We start from the raw sequence: 17,361 nt of genomic DNA, 5'->3' as shown, positions 1-17,361 counted from the left end.
CTAAGTCCCAAGATCCTCCTGGATCTCTGGGGCCTCCTTCAGTATAGACTTGCCAGATGGAGGGGAGAAAATGACACCCAGTTAGTTTTAATTTCAGATAAACTAATTCTCTTGGTATAAGTATATTCCAAGCAGTATTTGGTACATAATTATACAAAAAAACTTTTATATGGCATTCAACTTTAACTAGGCATCCTGTATCTTCTCTGATAACCTCACTCAATGTAACAGTGCACATTTATTTAGCAGGCACCTCCTCTAGTTAGAGCTTGTTCTAAGTGCTTTATGGCCATCCCCTCCATCCCCTCAGTCACTCAAAAGTCCCCATTTTACAGATGAGAGAACTGAGGCCCAGAGAGGTGAAATAACTTGTCCAGGCACCCAACCTGTAAACGACAAGAGCTGGGATTTGGGGACCCAGAAAGACAGATTGCAGAGCCATTAGCCAACCAGGGGATAAGCATGGGCATCTAGTCTGGGCATGAAGCAAACTGCCTTCTGGTGCAGCTTTGGGAAATAGGGTGATAGGAATGGCGAGCAGGGGAAGGGGCTGGGGGGCCAGCTGCCATGAGCGGGGTAACTGGTGGGGGGGTGGGGAGGTGTTTCCTTCCCATCCTGCTGTGCTAGCCTAGGGTCATTCTTGGAGTCTCATTCTCGGTGCTCAGACACACCAGGCCCAGGCCTAAGGGGCCACGCGAGAAGCAGCGTCCAGTCTTAGAAAGAAGTGGCAGGGGTCTGTGTAACTTCTCAGCCAGAAGGGCCAGAGGGAAGTTGGCCGGGACCGAGAGGAGGGGGATCTCGCAAATGACAGGGAAACCAGCCTCCCAGACAGCAGACCATCTCTAAAGGCTGGAGCCTAATTTCTGCTCCAAGGTTTGAGTAAGCAGGACCAGCAACCCAACTGGGAGAGCTTTGATCCAGCTTTCTGGTGTGCTCCCCCCTCGCCCCAGGGTGTTCAACGATCGCCCACCACTCGTGTGCTGGGTGCAGCACGAGCCGCCTGGGAAGGGGAGCAGCACTGCTCCTTCCATGCCCACCAGGCCCTGGCCGTGACCTTCCCCCCAGGGCGGCTCCGGCACGGGCCCCTGGGTGCCCATTTCCTCTGCTCTGCCCACTGTGCCAGGCCTTGACGTGCAGGAGCTCATCCCCAAACGTGTCCTCCACATGAAGACAGGGCTCAGGGAGGCTGCCACCTGCCTTCAGCTGGAATTTAGAGGTGGGTCTGATGGCAGCGTGGAGTCCACAGAGCACAGCCCCCGTCCGTTTTTGAATAGCCCACGAGCCAAGAGTGGACATTACGTTTTAAATAATGGAAAAACCAAAAGAAGAAGAATATTTCCTGACATGTGAAAATCATACCCAATCCAAATTTCAGAGACCGTAAATTAAGTTTTATTGGAGCGTAGCCACACCTGCTCCTGAACGTACCATCTGTGGCTGCTTGTGCACCACACGAGCAGAGTTGAGAGCTGTCACGGGACCACGTGGTCTGCAACACCGAAAATATTTATTATCTGGCCCTTCACAGAAATAGTTCGCAGACCCCTGGCCTAGAGCATCGGTTTTATTCATAGATTCAGTGCAGAAAGGAAGTCATTTAAAGTCTTCTTATATTTATTTGACCGTGTTTTTGCACGCACATTAGAAGAGTGACACCTGTGAAGATAAAGCAGAGGCTTCAAAGTAGCCCTGGACCGAGGGCCTGCCTCCTGAGGGGCCACCTCCAAACCCCCAGGGCGCACTGTCACTTTGGAGGAAAAGTTGGGACTGCCCTGCCCCCACGCTCAGGAGAGCCCGAGGACGGATTAGACGCTGTGGGAGAAGAGGCAGTGTTTACAGAGAGGACCCAGAAAAGGCAGGAGGGCACAGCCCGAGTGAAACACAGGACGTGGGTTTAAGGACCAGGAAGCAACACCGTCTGTGTCTGGGGAAGGGGCCGGCAACCCGGGTCCGGTCCGTGGCTGGTGGCGGTGCGCTGTCTACCTGCAGAGTGGCTGGAAGGGAGGCCTCCCAGGAAGACAGGCCGGGGGGTGGGGGTGGGGGTGGGGTGGGGGTGGGGGTGGGGGTGAGCCTGCACTGGCCTCACGCCCACCCGGAGCCAGGCGACGGGAAGGCCAGACGTGGGAGCGCAGAGCGCAGGGCAGCAATAGCAGCCCTGGCAGCCGGGGTGGGGGGGGGGGGGGTCCCCTGGCCCAGGCTGACTGCAGCCACATCCTGGAAGCAGAGTTCAGAGGAACCCAGGAAAGAGCGGCGGAGACCCGGTCTATGCAGCTATGAGTTTCCATCCCTCCCCCTCCCACACCTGCAGCTCAGGGCAGCAGGCCCCTCCCTCCTCGGGCCCCAACCGCGGCCAGCTCCACCCTCATTTGATTGACAGCCGGTGGGCCCTCGGCCACTGCCTGGGGACTTCCAGCCTCTCCTGCTTTGCACCAAGTGAGGCTGGGCTTGGGGGGGAGGCAGATCAGACACCATTCTGCTGTTGGGGACCTCCTTTTGGGAGGACAGGACGGACTGAAGGAACAGCTACATCTGCTAGACATCTCCTGCCGGCCAGTGGTGGGATTATGCACGCACGGGAGCCAAAAGGATCTGTAATGGGATGGCCGTCGCTGCATCCCAGCAGTCGTGGGTGGCGGCAGAGGTGTGGGAGACAAGAGGGAGGAAGTGCTGACATTTTCAGGAAAGGAAGGTGGGCGATCCAGGAACTACAGCCTAGTCAATGTGACACCTATCCTAGTGGGCAAAATTATAGAAAGGATTTTTTTTAAGATCTTTTTTTAAGATTTGTTTATTTTTGAGAGAGAGAGGTAGAGAGCAAGTAGGGGAGGGGCAGAGAGAGACAGGGAGACAGAATCCCAAGCAGGCCCCGCACTGTCAGCCAGAGCCTAATGCAGAGCTCAAACTCACAAACCATGAGATCATGACCTGAGCCGAAACCAAGAGTCAGAAGCTTACCTGACTGAGCCACCCAGGTGCCCCTGTAGAAAGGATTTTTAAAGATGTGCCAAGGGTGCATCAAGAACAGGTCAAGCCACAGTCACCTCCATCCCCTTTGGGTGACCAGAGCAGCTCAGTGTGGTTTTCATTGTGACAGGCAAAATGCAGAGCTGTGGGCTTTGCCCCTGCCTGGACAGCCGTGCCCGAACGCAACTAAGCAATGGTCTGTGTCCATCTGGGGAGGCATCAGTGGCCCGTGCGCTCGCTTCTCAAAGTCTGACAGTGTTTGTAGACTCCCACACCTACCGGGCAAGGCAGACGACACACGTGAGGGACAGGGGCCAGATATAAGGCAATAGGAAATGGAGGGGATCATGCCCGACTAAAAGGGACAGCTTCGACCGGCAACAGCCAGTGATGCCATGCGGGAAGGCGGGCTCTGTGTTCCCCCATACCCTGAGTGTTTTTTTCAATAGAAGATGGACTTTTCAACGTATGCGGTAAGTTCAGTTTTCAAAAAAACGAAATCCACTGAGCAAGTATCTGTCTGCAGATTGGATCCAGGACGCACAGAGCACGTAGTTTGCTTCTTGAGTGGTTGCAGAGCCGTGGGCGTTGGCAGGTTCCTACACAACCAGCAGGTGACCTGGGAGAATACAGAATCGGGATGCGTTTTAAGGGAGGGGACTGTCCTGTCTCCCACTGGGGAGTCCCGCCGGCTCTCAGGACACAAGGAAAAGCTCGGGAGTGCAGGTCAGTGCAATCCTGGCAGCTAGCATCTCCCTCCCAGAGGGGCTCTCCACCTGTGGGGGGGGGGGGTCCAGGGAGACGCTGCGGCCCCACATGGGGGAGGTGCTGGGCACTTGCCGGGAGCAGACAAGAGGCCGGGTTGAAGCAGCTTGGCAAAACCTCCTTAGGCAAATTATTAGGCCCCTTGACTCTGGTCTTGTGGGGTGTATGTGCCTGTTGTATCACCCACTCAAGATGACACTTGGGCCCCACGTTTCTCTATCCCCAGCACATTGGGGGTCCCCAAGAATCCTCAGGGACTTCCCAAGAGTGGGGGATACCACCAAGGGCCACCTTGCAGGTGTGAGTCGGGGGAGGCTAACAGGAAGGCGGGGGCTGGGGGGGCCCAGGTTGAGCAGGGCAGGCAGTGACTCAGGGCTGCTGAGGTGTTAAGCCTCTTTCCTGGCTCTGACCAAGAGGAGGCCAGACTAGGAAAACTCTAGACACCGCTCCCACCCACCCCCCTCACTCCCATCCCCACTCCAGCTCTGATCCGGGCTTTTCCATTCACAGATCCCAAACTTTCCAGGCCAGCAAAGAGCCAGAGGGGCTGCCAAGGCCCCGGTGAATGCCTTTGGAGAGTGGCGAGGGGGCACGTGCAGTCCTGTCAGGTAGGTCACAGGGGCCTGAGGAAGGCCCTGACCCCAGCCCCCGGGGCCCCTGGGCTCCCCAGGTTGGAGGACCCTCCTACTCTGACTCAGTCCCTTGTCAAATGTCCCCATCAGGAAGCAGAGTATATGCATTTAAGGAACAAGGCCTTGACTCCAGGAGTCCTAGTGTTGGTGTGCATCTGAGAGAAACAGAGACAGAGGGGTGGAGGACAGTGACGGTGGCCCTGGAGCAGGCAGTCTTGCCGACTGAGCCCCTGCAGCCACTTCCTTCCCTTCCCCAGACGAGTAGGAGGTAGGTAGCCTCCCCTGCAGGAAGGACATGGAGAGGCAGGCCGAGCGCTCTCAGTGCACAACCCAGCACCCCAAAACAAGCCCAAGGGACAGGGGCCATGTTCCACTGCCTAGACCCCACCGACCCAGCCACCCCAGCAGGACTAAAAAGGAGCAGGTCTGAAAAGACATAAAACATCCACCCAAAGTGGTACTTCCTCTGCAGAGTCAACAGTGGGTGCACAATGTTCTCAAAACCCTGACCTTGTTTTTATTAGTTACCCCTGTATCCTTGGTGCCACCCTCCCTTTGGCAATAAGCCAGTCAGCCCGTCTGTGCTCAGTTCTCAGGGACGAGACTCTGCCTGGCTTCTGAGTTCCCAAAGCAGACCCTGGCCTGGAAGAGTGACAGGTAAGAGAAGGTGGACTGCTGGGGGCTGGGGGGCGTGGGGACAGGACAAAAGGACCAGCCTCCTCAAGTGCGCCCTGTCCAACTCCAGGACCCAGGAGCCTCCTGGAGCCGAATCTACACCGCACGCTTCTAGGAGCTCTTCTGGGTGGCCCGGGCCTGCCCTTCCCCCTGTGACTATGGTCCCTCTTTCAGCACCAGCTCACGTGTCCCCTCCCCCCCATCCCCCCCAACCCCCCCGGACAGACAGGGAGAGCGGCTGCTACCTGTGTCCTAAACTTCACTGGGGATCAGATCTTACCCCATTGAGCAACCCTCCTTCCAACACCCTAGGGCCTCCAGGACCCCCGTGCTATTAGAGGGTGGTGCCCCCCATATCAGTGTAGGGAGAGCAGGGCAGAAGCTCCCACCCCTGTGCTTTGGTGGGGCTGGGAGAAACCAGCCCGAGCCAGGTGGCTGTCGGGTAAAACCCACCCTAAGACACCAGCACTGTGCAAAGACTGACTTTGTGATTGGGTCCAGAGGCTCTGTGGGCCAGGAGCAAGGGGTGGGCAGGCCTCAGACCTCCCTCTGAGGCCGCGAGAGACTGGCAGCAGCACCCACCTCCCTGAAGGCGGGCAGACCCTGGGATGCCCACAGAAGGGTCCCTAGGGACATGGCCAGCAGGATGCCTGGGAGGGGCTCAGCTCCCTAAATGGCCTGGGGCACCTCTGTGGGCCTCGCCTTCCCTGTACCCAGTCCCTCCCTGCTCTGCCAGCCTGGGCATGGGAGCCTGAGTTGCTGTGTCCCTCCCTTGAGAGTGGAGTGTCCTCAGACCAAGCTCACCCTCAGGACCTAGGGCCCCCTCTCTAGCTGAGGCTCAGCTGACTGATGCTCCCATTTCATCTTGGGGGTAGGAGCGGGGGTCCTGAGCCCCCTCGTGAGTCCCCACCTTCCTGTTAGGCGATTCCCCGTGAGCCTTTTTATAAAGAATCGGCTGGGAGCCAGGGAACTTTTGGAAAGTGTATGGGCCAAGCCAAGCTGCACAAACCTGTCTTCCTCCCAGAGCTGAAAGGGGCCAGGTTGTTCCCAGACGAATGCAGAGGCAGGGCGGGGGCGAGGGGAGGGGAGAAGGAAGAGGGCTACCTCAGGAGGCCTCGCACACTGTGGAGCCACAGCCAGGGAAGGGGGAGGATGAGGAGGCACAGCCAGAGGCAGGGGCGGGAGGAGGTCCGGTCCCAGGTGTCTTATGTAGACTCACATGCGAGACATACACGCCCTCCAAAGTGCTTGGGTGCAGACTCGGTCACACAGATACATGGGCATGCAAGCACGTAGAGAGGCACGTTGGCGTGCACAGGCGTTTGCACAGGTACATACACCGAGGCGGTCACGCACACAGCTGCAGAGACGTGCTCAAACATGCTCACACATACGGCCCCACCCCACACGTATGAACATGGAATACACAGCGAAAGACGTGTGCAAAGGATGCGTATGGAGAAATACCAAGCCAGACCCAGGAGGCAGGGAGAGGGCTTGACCACCCTGACAACCCAGCTCCCTTGGGCCCAGCACACCCGTACACCCATGTACACACACACACACACACACATACACACACACACACACACACACACACCCTGGCCGGGAACCACTTACTTCATAGGAACTTTTGGATCCAGGGCAACACGCAATCAAGACCTTGTGCTGGGAAAGAAAGCGCCTTTGTCTGCTGGGACCGGGGCTTTGGGAGCAGCTGCAGCCTTCCCCAGGACCGGGGCCAGGCCAGTTCCTCGCTTCTGGGTAGGAAGGTCAGGCGGGGCCGGGGCTGAGGGCGAGGGCGCGGGGGCCCGGCAGGCCCTGCCATAACCCCCAGATGCTGTCTTCTGCCGGCTGCACGGAGCCCAGGAAGGCAGTGGTTCCCCGCCCTCGCCTGGGCCTGGCCCCAGGGTGACCCATGGTTCTAAGCCTGGCCCTGGTGCTACACTAACCCAGACTGAGGCCCGGCTCCGGCCCCGGGGCTCCACGGCTGCCTTGTGCCAGTGGCCTCGCTTTTTTTAGCAGAGTGAAAGAAAGGTCAGGCTCTGGAATTAGAAAGATGTGACATTAGAAAGATGGTTCTGTCGCTAGCTGGGTGGCTTTGAGAACAGACCTTCCTGAGCCCTGTGTTCATTGGAGCCCCTGTGACAGTGCTCCAAGCCCAGACGGAGGCACACCTCCTCCTGGAGTCCACAGCCGCCTCTGTTCTGCACGAGCTGTCTCTGGGCCTGGTGGAGCCGGGGGAGCACCCGCTGCTCTGGCCACAGGGAGGAGGGTGGAGCCCACACCCAATCCATCTGATGCTTCTGTGACTCCCCTCCTCCCTTTGGTCCCTTTCCTCCCTCATGGTCCTGGCCCTGCTGCCCGGTGCCCCACTCTCTCCCTCCACCTCAGAGCCACGTCTTCTGCTGGCGAACCCCCAGTGAGGACAGTCCCGTTTTCTAACTCAAGAGGATTCAGTCTAGGGACACCCTCCGGAGGTGGGTCCCGACAGTCCCAGGACCCTTCTGCTGGGGGCTCTTCCCCGCATCTGCAACCTGCAAACACTTCCTTCACGGTGTCACCACAAAGCCGGGAATGTCATTCTCGTAGCTCTTCCTCCTCCCTTGGGTATCTCAAGGCCAGGGCATGCCTGGCACCGAGCCTGGTATGAGGCCGTCACTGTCAGACTCAGCAGTGGCTTTCAGAAGTTCAGGTGCATTCAGCTACCACTGCCCCTTGGTGGGTTTCTAGCTTTTTCTCTTACTGTAACTTGGTGCCTCTCTTCTCACATATCTCTCATAATTGCATGGCAGTCAAATACCTTGTATCCTTACTGTTAATAGAATTGTACTGTTTTAGAAAATAACGAAGTTCAGCCAGCCAAGTGTGGGGAGTGGCAGTTCAAGTGCTCTGCCCTGTCACTCGCGGTACAATTCATTTGTGCATTGTTGATGGGTTGAATGCCGGCTCCCTGCCAGACCTGGAGCGGCCCAGAGGGAGCCCACCGAGAGCCCTGTCTAGAAAGACCCAGAAGAAGAGCCCAGCGGGGGAAGAGGACAGGTAGGCAGAAAGTGTGGTTGGGCAGACAGAGGACTGGGCAGGCCCTGCGGGAGCCTGAGGGGGGTTCCTTGGGGCACAGGTGGCTCCAAGATGGTTTTGCAGAACAAGGGACATTTGAGCTGAGCTTTCAAAGAGCAGTTGGATTTTTTTTTTTCTGGTTAAAGATGAGAGAGGGTGAACCAGGCAGGAGACGAGCATTTACACAAGTCATGGGAATGGGAAGCGCCTGATGTGTGTGAAGGAATGGGAAGTATTGGATGCGCCGGGGGCGGGGCGTGTGTCAGGCTGGGCTGGAGAAGCTGGCACCAGATGGGCCTGTGGATGCCAGGGAGACTGGGGAACCCCTGCCACATGGAGGGCACCCAGCCCTGGCCCTGGAGCTGCCCCATGGAGCTATTCGCTCCCATTCTGAACCCTCTGGCTCAGCCCCACCCGCCCCACCTGCAGCTTGTGCTAGGAAACTCAGCTTGCACTGTGGTCAAATTCCCTTCTCTTCTTGGCTTGGAAGAAAAAAAGTTATGGGCAGGAATTTTTGTAGGAGGTCTTTATATATTGAAATTCTTGATTCTTTGTTACATAGGTATCTTGTCTGTCATTACCCTCCCTCCCTCCTTCTCTCTCTCTCTCTCTCTCTCTGCAGTTTGACCTTAATTTTATTTTGCTTTGATGGAAAGGAGCCTTATATATTTTTGTTGTCCAATCCACCAATCTGTTCCTTTGACATTTTCTTAGAAAAACGTTTCTTATTGTAAAATTGTACAGGTATTAGGATTTTTTTTAAGTTTATTATTTCATAGAGAGAAAGAAAGAGGGAGCACAAACAGGGGAGGGGCAGAGAGAGAGGGAGACACAGAATCCCAAACAGGCTCCAGGCTCTGAGCTGTCAGCACAGAGCCTGATGTGGGGCTTGAACCCACAAACCATGAGATCATGGCCTGAGCCAAAGTCAGACACTTAACCAATGAGCCACCAGGTGCCTCTAGGCATTAGGATTCTTTGTGGTTTAACTTCTAGCGCGTAAATCTGTAAGCCATCTAGGTTTACTCTGGTGTATGGCAGGAATCTAACTTTACTTTTTCCAAATTGTTAGCCAGTTGTCCAGTCCCATTCAGTGAGTAATCCATCATTCCTGCACTGGTTTGTTTATTTTGTTCAAAATTCCTCATCTTTTCAGTTTTTAAAGTCATACGTGCAACCTAAACAAAAAAGAGAGACAGAAAAGGAGAAGTAGGAGGGGGAAGAGGAAGAGGACAAGAAGATGAGGCGAGGAGGATGAGAAGAAGTAATCCGAAGGTCCTAGAAAGATCTGACTCAGAAGGTAAAGCCCTCTCCTGAACCCACCTCCCCGAGATAATGACCACCAGCAGCTTATTATATATCCTTTTATTGTTAGTGTGGTAACATTTATTAGGTTTCGCTTAAATACAGAGATGTACAAAGAAAAATACCGAAAGGAATCAAGAGCTCTAGAAAACACGTAACTGACATAAAAATATGTTGACCTTAAACAAAAGGTAATACACGTCTAGTGTTGGAGAAGTCACAGTCCTGAAAGAGACAACGTGAAAACCAAGCCCTTCTCTCTCACTCTCCACACTGCCCCAGGCAAGTCCTTTTCCCTGAAGAGAACCAGCCAACACTTCCCATTGGCTTTGGTTTGAAATGCGTTGTTTGGTTTTTTTTAATGTTTATCTATTTACTTTGAGAGAGAGGGTGCAAAAGAGTGGGGCAGAGAAAGAGAGGGAGAGAGAGATTCCCAAGCACAGGGCTCGAACCCACAAACTGCGAGGTCACGACCTGGGCAAAAATCAAGAGAAGGCTGCTTAACCGACTGAGCCACCCAGGCTCCCCCTGAAATGCATTTTCTTCCCACATCCCACACCGTCCTCTGTGGACGGGTCTGTCTCCAGACTTCCGGTTTGGGTGTGCCATTTCTCTCTCTGCTATGCAAGTGCTGGCACCACGGGTCCCGGGGCGCAAACTGTGTGAAGCCCTGGAGTTTTACCACGTGCTTGAACAGCTGGCAGGGTCGGTGCCCCCCTTACTGGTCTTCACTGGCAGAGGTACCGCGACCGTCTCCGTTCGGCCTGCTGTAACCAAGTACCACAGACCGGATGGTGTATAAACACCAGCACTGTGTTTCTCACAGTCTGAGATCAGGATGCCAGCACGGTTGGGTTCTAGACAAGGCCCTCTTCCAGGTGGCGGACCGCCGGCTTCCCGCTGTGTCCTCACATGGCAGAAGTGGGGTGAGCGAGCTCTCTGGGTCCCTTCCACGAGGGCTCTAATCCCGTGCCAGCGGGCTCTGCCCCCGGATCCAGTCACCTCCCAAAGGCTTCCCCTCCTGATACCATCACATTGGGGGTTAGGATGCCAACATATGAATTCGGGGGACACAGACATTCAGTCCACAGCAATTATTATTCTATACTCATTTTCCATTTCTGTTCTATATTATCCCCCCCCCCCCGTTTGATTGGAATTTAATTGGAATCGCATTATTTGCATGGATTAATTTGGGGGTGATTGTCTTTCACGGTAGTGAGGTTTTCTGTTGTGGATAAAGGCGTGTGCGCTTCTTATGACTACATCAAGGTTCTATGATCTTTCTTGTCAGGGGTCTGGGTCACCCCTTCTTGGGGCACTCAAACCTCAATCCCTCAAATGTTATAGCTGCAGCCACCCAAGAGCAGAAGGTTTGGGAGACAGGGTTGCTGTCTTCTGGCACTCAAGGGCCATCATGTACAGGAGGGAGTGACGGGCTCAGCAAGGCTCCAGAGGGCCAAACTTACACCTCTGGACGTCACCCCACGGCAAACAAAAGAATAACTGTAAGGCCATGAAACAAGCCCCGGGGCGGGGGTGGGGAGGGGGGGCGCGGTGGTGACTGCTCCACGAATGGCACTTCTCCAGCGTTCCAGGGAAAATGTCACCGGTGCCGTCCAGCGGCTTCCCGGCTTGGTGGGAAAGCCGGGGCAGGGGGACACGGGATGCTGGATTACAAGGGCCTGGTCCTTCCACTCTGAGGAAAGGCCCAAGGCTTCCCAGTATCTCCTCTGTGCCCCTCACCTCACCTTGTCCTCCCCCGTGACCCTGAGGGTGCAGTGGTGCTGACCCACTTTATGTCTGAGGACGGAGAGGCTCCGCAAAGCCAAGGGACCCAACCAGGATCACCCAGCAGCTCTGGTGCACCCCGGATCCCAAGGCACACACCCCTCAGGCTGTCTTTCCGTGATTGTCCTCCGGGAGGCCCTGTTCAGGGACAGGGCTGGACCACCCTACCCAGTCCCCCCGCAGGGGCAGCCACTGGGCAGGTGAGTGGCCCAGTAGGCGGGAAGGCACCCCCAGCTCTTCTCTCGTGCCTGGTTCTGCACGTACGTCTGCCTCTCTCCCCCTCCCCGGGCAGCTCTCAGCTTGGCCCGTGGTGTCCTCAGGGGGCCAATGGGCTTCTTGATTCCAGGCTGCACATCTGGAAGTTGACGCTATTAAAACAAACCCCATTATATAACAAATGGACATCTGGAACATGTTAGCACTGAGTTTTTAGAAAAAGAAATTGTTTTGGATGTGCTCTCTCCTAAGAATGTGGCAAAGCGCCCTCACCCAGGCTGTCCAGGAACCCAGAGACCAGGCCGCCTCTCCTGGGTCCATTTCTCGAGGTAACTCAGGCCAGGCCAGAGGTGGGCCAGGGCAGACGCAGGGACAGACTCCCTTCCACCAGACAGGCGACTTCACTATCTCCTGAGGGCCACGTGCTTAGAAGGCCACTTTCCAATTTCATTCAGATATTTATTCAGCACTTGTGAGCCTACTGTGTGCTACCAACTCATTATCATTCATATGCCCCCCCCCCACAACATCCACCACAGCTAATTACTCCATCGTGGCTTAAGAAAACAGATCATGGTCTGCCCTGGATTCTAAACAACAAAGCTTAAACAACGCTGCGCCTCAGTTTCCTCTGACACCTTAGCCAGTCCCTGGAATTTCCTAGCATCCTCAAGCTTCTCTCTGAATTGTCTTCCTCCCCTTCCCTCCAGACACCGGCATATAGGGGCTAAAAACACCAATGACCTACCAGTGACGTGGCATGGGGTTGTGGTGGTTCTCTCTATGGGTGGACTTGATCTAGCACCGAAGAGGCTTTAAGAGAAATGTCTGACTAACATTTTGCAATGGAAATGTTATTTTTAAAAATATTTCTGCCCAACGTCCTATGATGAAAAACTTCAGGCATACAGAAATGTTCAGAGAATTGTACTGTGAATACCCATATAAACCCACTGCCTAGATACTACAGTTGTTAACATGCCGCTGTATCTATCCATCTCTTCACCCATCAATCAGTTCAAAAGCAATTTGCAGACATCACTATATTTCACCCCTAAACACTGTGCATGCAAATCGCTCACTAGAGTCTGGTACTTGTTCCTGACTTTCTTCCAGGTGAAATTGACATACAATGAAATGTGGAAGTCTTAAGTGGACAGTAAGACCCCCAGACCACAGGATGTGACTGTATTTGGAGACAGGTCTTCTGAAGAGGTAATTAAGTTAAAATGTGGTCACATGGGTGGGCCCTAATCCAGTATGACTGGTGTCCTTCTAAGAAGAGATTAGGAGAGGCTCATGGGTGGCTCAGTCCATTGAACATCCGACTCTTGATTTCGGCTCAGGTCATGATCTCACAGTTTGTGAGTTCGAGCCCTGAGTCCAGCTCTGCACTGAGAGTGTGGAGCCTGCTTGAGATTCTCTCTCTCTCCCTTTCTCTCTGCCCCTACCCTGCTTGTGCTCTCTCTCTCTCTCTTTCTCTCTCTCTCATGCGTGCTGTCAATAAATAAACAAACAAGCAAATAAATAAATAAACATTTTAAAATATTTTTTAAAAAGAAGAGATTAGGGCACAGATATGCACACACATGGGAGGAAAGACCATGTGAAGACACAGGGAGAAGACAGCCATCTCCAAGGGAGGGAGAGAGACCTCAGAAGAAACCAGCCCTCCCCAAAACTTGATCTCTGACTTCTGGCCTCCAGCACTGTAAGAAAGTAAGCTTCTGTTGTTTCAGCCACTTTGTGGCAGCTGCAGCAAAAGAATACACCAGGTTTACCTTTTCTAGAATTGCATGTAAATAAAAATCGTACACTATGTCCTCTTTTGTGTCTGGCTTAATTTGCCCAGCATAAGGCGTTTGGGACTCATCCATGCTGCTACACGAATCCATACTTTTCATTGTGAAGTAGTATTCCATTGTATAAATATCCCACAGTTTGTTTAGCAAAGGAAATGTATTTATTTGTTTGTTTGTTTACATTTATTGAGAGAGAGAGAGCAGGGGAGGGGCAGAAAGAGAGGAGAGAGAGAGAATCTCAAGCCGGCTCCACACTCTCAGCACAGAGCCCGATGCGGGGCTCTATCCCACGAGCCGTGAGATCATGACCTGAGCCGAAATCAGAGTCGGATGCTTTAACGGGCTGAGCCACCCAGGCGTCCTGGGAAATTTACTTTTTAATGAGGAATTGTTTCATAATATTTCCCTCTCATGTTTGTCTTTTGTGTCATCCCACCAACGGAGAGGACAGTCAGCCCTACTCAGCAGGGAGCTTCAGAACTGTACTTGAATGTGTAATCATCCTAAAATGTATATAAAACACAGCATACTTCCTGAAATGGCCTAAATATGAGATTAGAGTAGTACTGCATTTTTTTTAATCCCAATGGATGCAGACAAATCCATGGTGTCCCAGGGACTTCATCCCTTTGGTTACAAATCACATAGTGATTACACTGGCTTTGGTGTCAAGGGCCCTGGATTTGAGTCTTCCTTGCTGTGTGATCTTGGGCAAGTCACTATACCTCTCTGAGCCTCGTTTTCTTCACCCAGGAAGTGAGGCTAATAATCCCTTCCCTAAGGGTTGCTTGAAGACCGAATGAGCTAATGTACTCAGGTTGTTTCCGAGGCTGGAAGTAGTGAGGACTCGGGGAAACCTTTGCTGCTGTGATTTGTCCCAGTCAGCAGCCATCAAAGCCAGAACCTCTCTCCTGAGAGGGCAGAAAAAGTGGATTTCTAGGCCACTAAGAGTAGAAGATCAGCTTTCTGCACTGCCCTACATGGTAGCTGGGACCAAGGAGCAGGGCGGTCAAGACCATGTCAAATCAACAAGCCGCCAAGATCAATCAGCCCGATGCAATCCCAACAGAACGGGGGGTTTGGAGGAATGAGGGCTCCAGGGTGCTCCCAGTCTCCACAAGCCTTGCACACGTTTGACCTTTTCTTTTTGTTATTTTGTTCCATCTGAACAGGGCAGTTCAGAAATTTGTTTCACTTTGTCATGATCGCTTCTAGGAAAGTATAAATTTAAATCGGGTAAACTAGGAACCTATCCCTTAGAACAGATACTAATTTAATACTTTTCCTCTAACAAAGCCGAAGAAATGCATAATCTGAATCGCCGCCATTTACTTTATTTCAGAATTTCCTTTCTTCTGAAAGAAATACTTTTCAACTTTGAAGTCCTTAGGAATTGGTTTTTGGCATAATTTATCCACTGTGTCCCAGGCGGCTTTGAAATGTTCCTAATTTCTCTCAGATGATGATCTTTTTTTGGATTTTCAAGACAAAGAAAGAAAGCATCTATAGTTTCACTTTGAAGCTCTTCAGAAAAATATTCCTATGACACTTACCATGTGGTAAAGAAACTTAAAATGCAAGAGAAGTTCAAATTTGGACACGGCCGTCCATCCCACTGAATGCCGCCTTCACTACAAGGGGCCGTGGCCCAACGGCGTCTGAACCCTGCTCCTCACAGCTCCAGGTGTTTCGGAGAAATCACCTTGCCTCCCACACGCTTCATCTGCACCCCACTTCCAAAAGTTTGGGGAAATTCTTGCAGGAGATACGTTGTGTTGTGCCAAGAACATCACTGAGGGCATTTGAGGTCTTTCCTTTCCTCTCAGAACTTCATTATTACCAGAACCAAACGATGTGCAGAACTCTTCAAACTGCCTCCGTGCCACTCAGCGTTCTATACCTTCCAGATGCGTTGTCATGGATCTCGTAGCACGTTCAAGTCGATTTCACTCGGCTGCCATTTTTCTTCGCGGGTATATTTTTATAACCCTGCACGAGATAGATGATCCACCTCGGTCACTGCGTCAACATTCATGAGACCCAAGAACCTCTCTTTTATTAAACGTCCTGGAGGAGAGCTGCCCTGCTTCCCAACCCTAAATGTGCTGCTATAGCGGGCTCCCAGGTAGCCCGCAGCCAGGCGTGGCCGATGCGCAGCGCCCTAGACTAAGGGTGCTGGGCCCCTCCAGCCGCACAGTAGGGGCCAACAGCGGAGAGCCTCTCGGGTGAGAATCAGGGCCGCCCAGTTCCAGGAGAGAGCGTGGTGCAGGGAGGTGCAAGGAGCCGCCAGAGAGCTGGGGCCAGCAGACTTGGGTGGTCTGGGAGGACCTGCAGAATCCTTCCCTGTCCCTGGGAGATGGGCACACAGGGCACACCCTCCTGGGGCACCTCCATGCACAGCCAGCCTGTCAGCTGGACCTGAGGCTTGGGGCAGTTAGAGGTACAAGAATGCACAGGGACCGATTTCCCTCTTAGCACAGATTTGCTGCATCCGTTAAGTTTTTGGTATGTTATGTATGTTGGTCTGTTTGTATGTTTGGCATGTTGTTTTCAGTTGTCTCAGGATGTTCTTAAATTTCCCTGCTGATTTCCTGTTTCACCCGATGATTGTTCAAGAGCATACTGTTTAGTCCCCAAGTATTTGTGAATTTTCTCATTTTCTTTCTTTTTTTTTTTATTTAAATTCAAGTTAGTAACAGACAGTGTACTCGTGGCTTCAGGAGTAGAACCCAGTGATTCATCTCTTACATATGACACTCAGTGCTCAACCCAAAGAGTGCCCTCCTTAATGCCCGTCATCTATTTAGCCCATCCCCCCCCCACCTCCCCTCCAGCAACCCTCAGTTTGTTCTCTGTATTTAAGAGTCTCTTATGGTTTGCCTCCCTCTCTGTTTTTATCTTATTTTTCCTTCCCTTCCCCTATGTTCATCTGTTGAGTTTCTCGAATTCCACACAGGAGTGCAATCATATGATATCTGTCTTTCTCTGACTGCCTTATTTCGCTTAGCCTAATACCCCCTAGTTCCATCCGTATTGTTGCCAATGTGAATTTTCTCATTTTCTTCCTGATTTCTAGTTGCATTCCATTGTGGTTAGAAAAGCTACTTGGAATGATTTCCATGAATGGGTAAAGAAAACATGATACACACATATACAATGGAATATTATTCAGGCACGAGAAAGAAGGAAACCTTGTCATTTGCAACAACATGGATGAGCCCAGAAAGCAATATGCTAAGTGAAATAAGCAAGACAGAGAAAGGCAATACTACACGATGTCACTTCTGCGTGGAATCTAAAAACGTCAAGTTCATCAAGGCCGGGAGTAGAGTGGTGGGGGGGCCTGCAGGGGGAGAGGTTGGTCAAAGGGCACAAAGCTTTGGTTATGCAGGATGACCTGGCATGTGGCATGGTGGAAATCATTAACAAAACTGTACCGTGTATCCTGAGTGTTCTCACACACACAAAAACAAAAACAACTGTGAAGAGACAGATGTGTTAATCAGCTTGATTGTGGCTCTCACTCCACAATGCATGCTGCTACCAGATTACCACCTTGTGCACCTTAAATATATGCAATTTTTACCAGCAAAGCTGAGAAAAAGTGAACTTAATACGATTTATATTGACGTTCTGGGGGGGTGGGGAAGGCAAAGAAAAGACAGTGAACACCCAAGGGAACCAACAGTCAGGAGAAAGCCCGCGATTCACTCAGAGGCACGGGAGGAGACAGACCACAGCCTGCCCAACCATGGCACAAAGAAAACAAAACGATAAGAATATTTTTTTAAATCAATTGCAAAAGAAAATATTTTGTTTTGAACTAGGAAGCATGTTTTTAAATTTAACATGAACCGGAGGAGAGGAAATGGGACCAAGTGGAAGATATCATGCAAAACCGAAAGCAAAAATGGAAGAAGACAGAACATGTACAGAGGAAGACAAGAGCCTAGGAAGAGACAGACCCAGAGGACATAACATGTGAATAATAAAAAGCCTAGAAGGGGAGACGAATCCAGGAAATGGAGGAGAAGCAATAACTTTAAAACAAGAAAGAAAATTTTCCGTGGTGCAAAGAAAGACTTTGGTTCGAAAGGGCTTGTTGAGTTCCAGGCAGGAGCGATGGAAAAAAGCAGACATCTAGGCACGGC

Source organism: Panthera onca, chromosome A3 (genome assembly GCF_046562875.1).
Source record: "Panthera onca isolate mPanOnc1 chromosome A3, mPanOnc1 haplotype 2, whole genome shotgun sequence".
Taxonomy (NCBI): domain Eukaryota; kingdom Metazoa; phylum Chordata; class Mammalia; order Carnivora; family Felidae; genus Panthera; species Panthera onca.
This window is presented reverse-complemented; position numbering follows the sequence as displayed.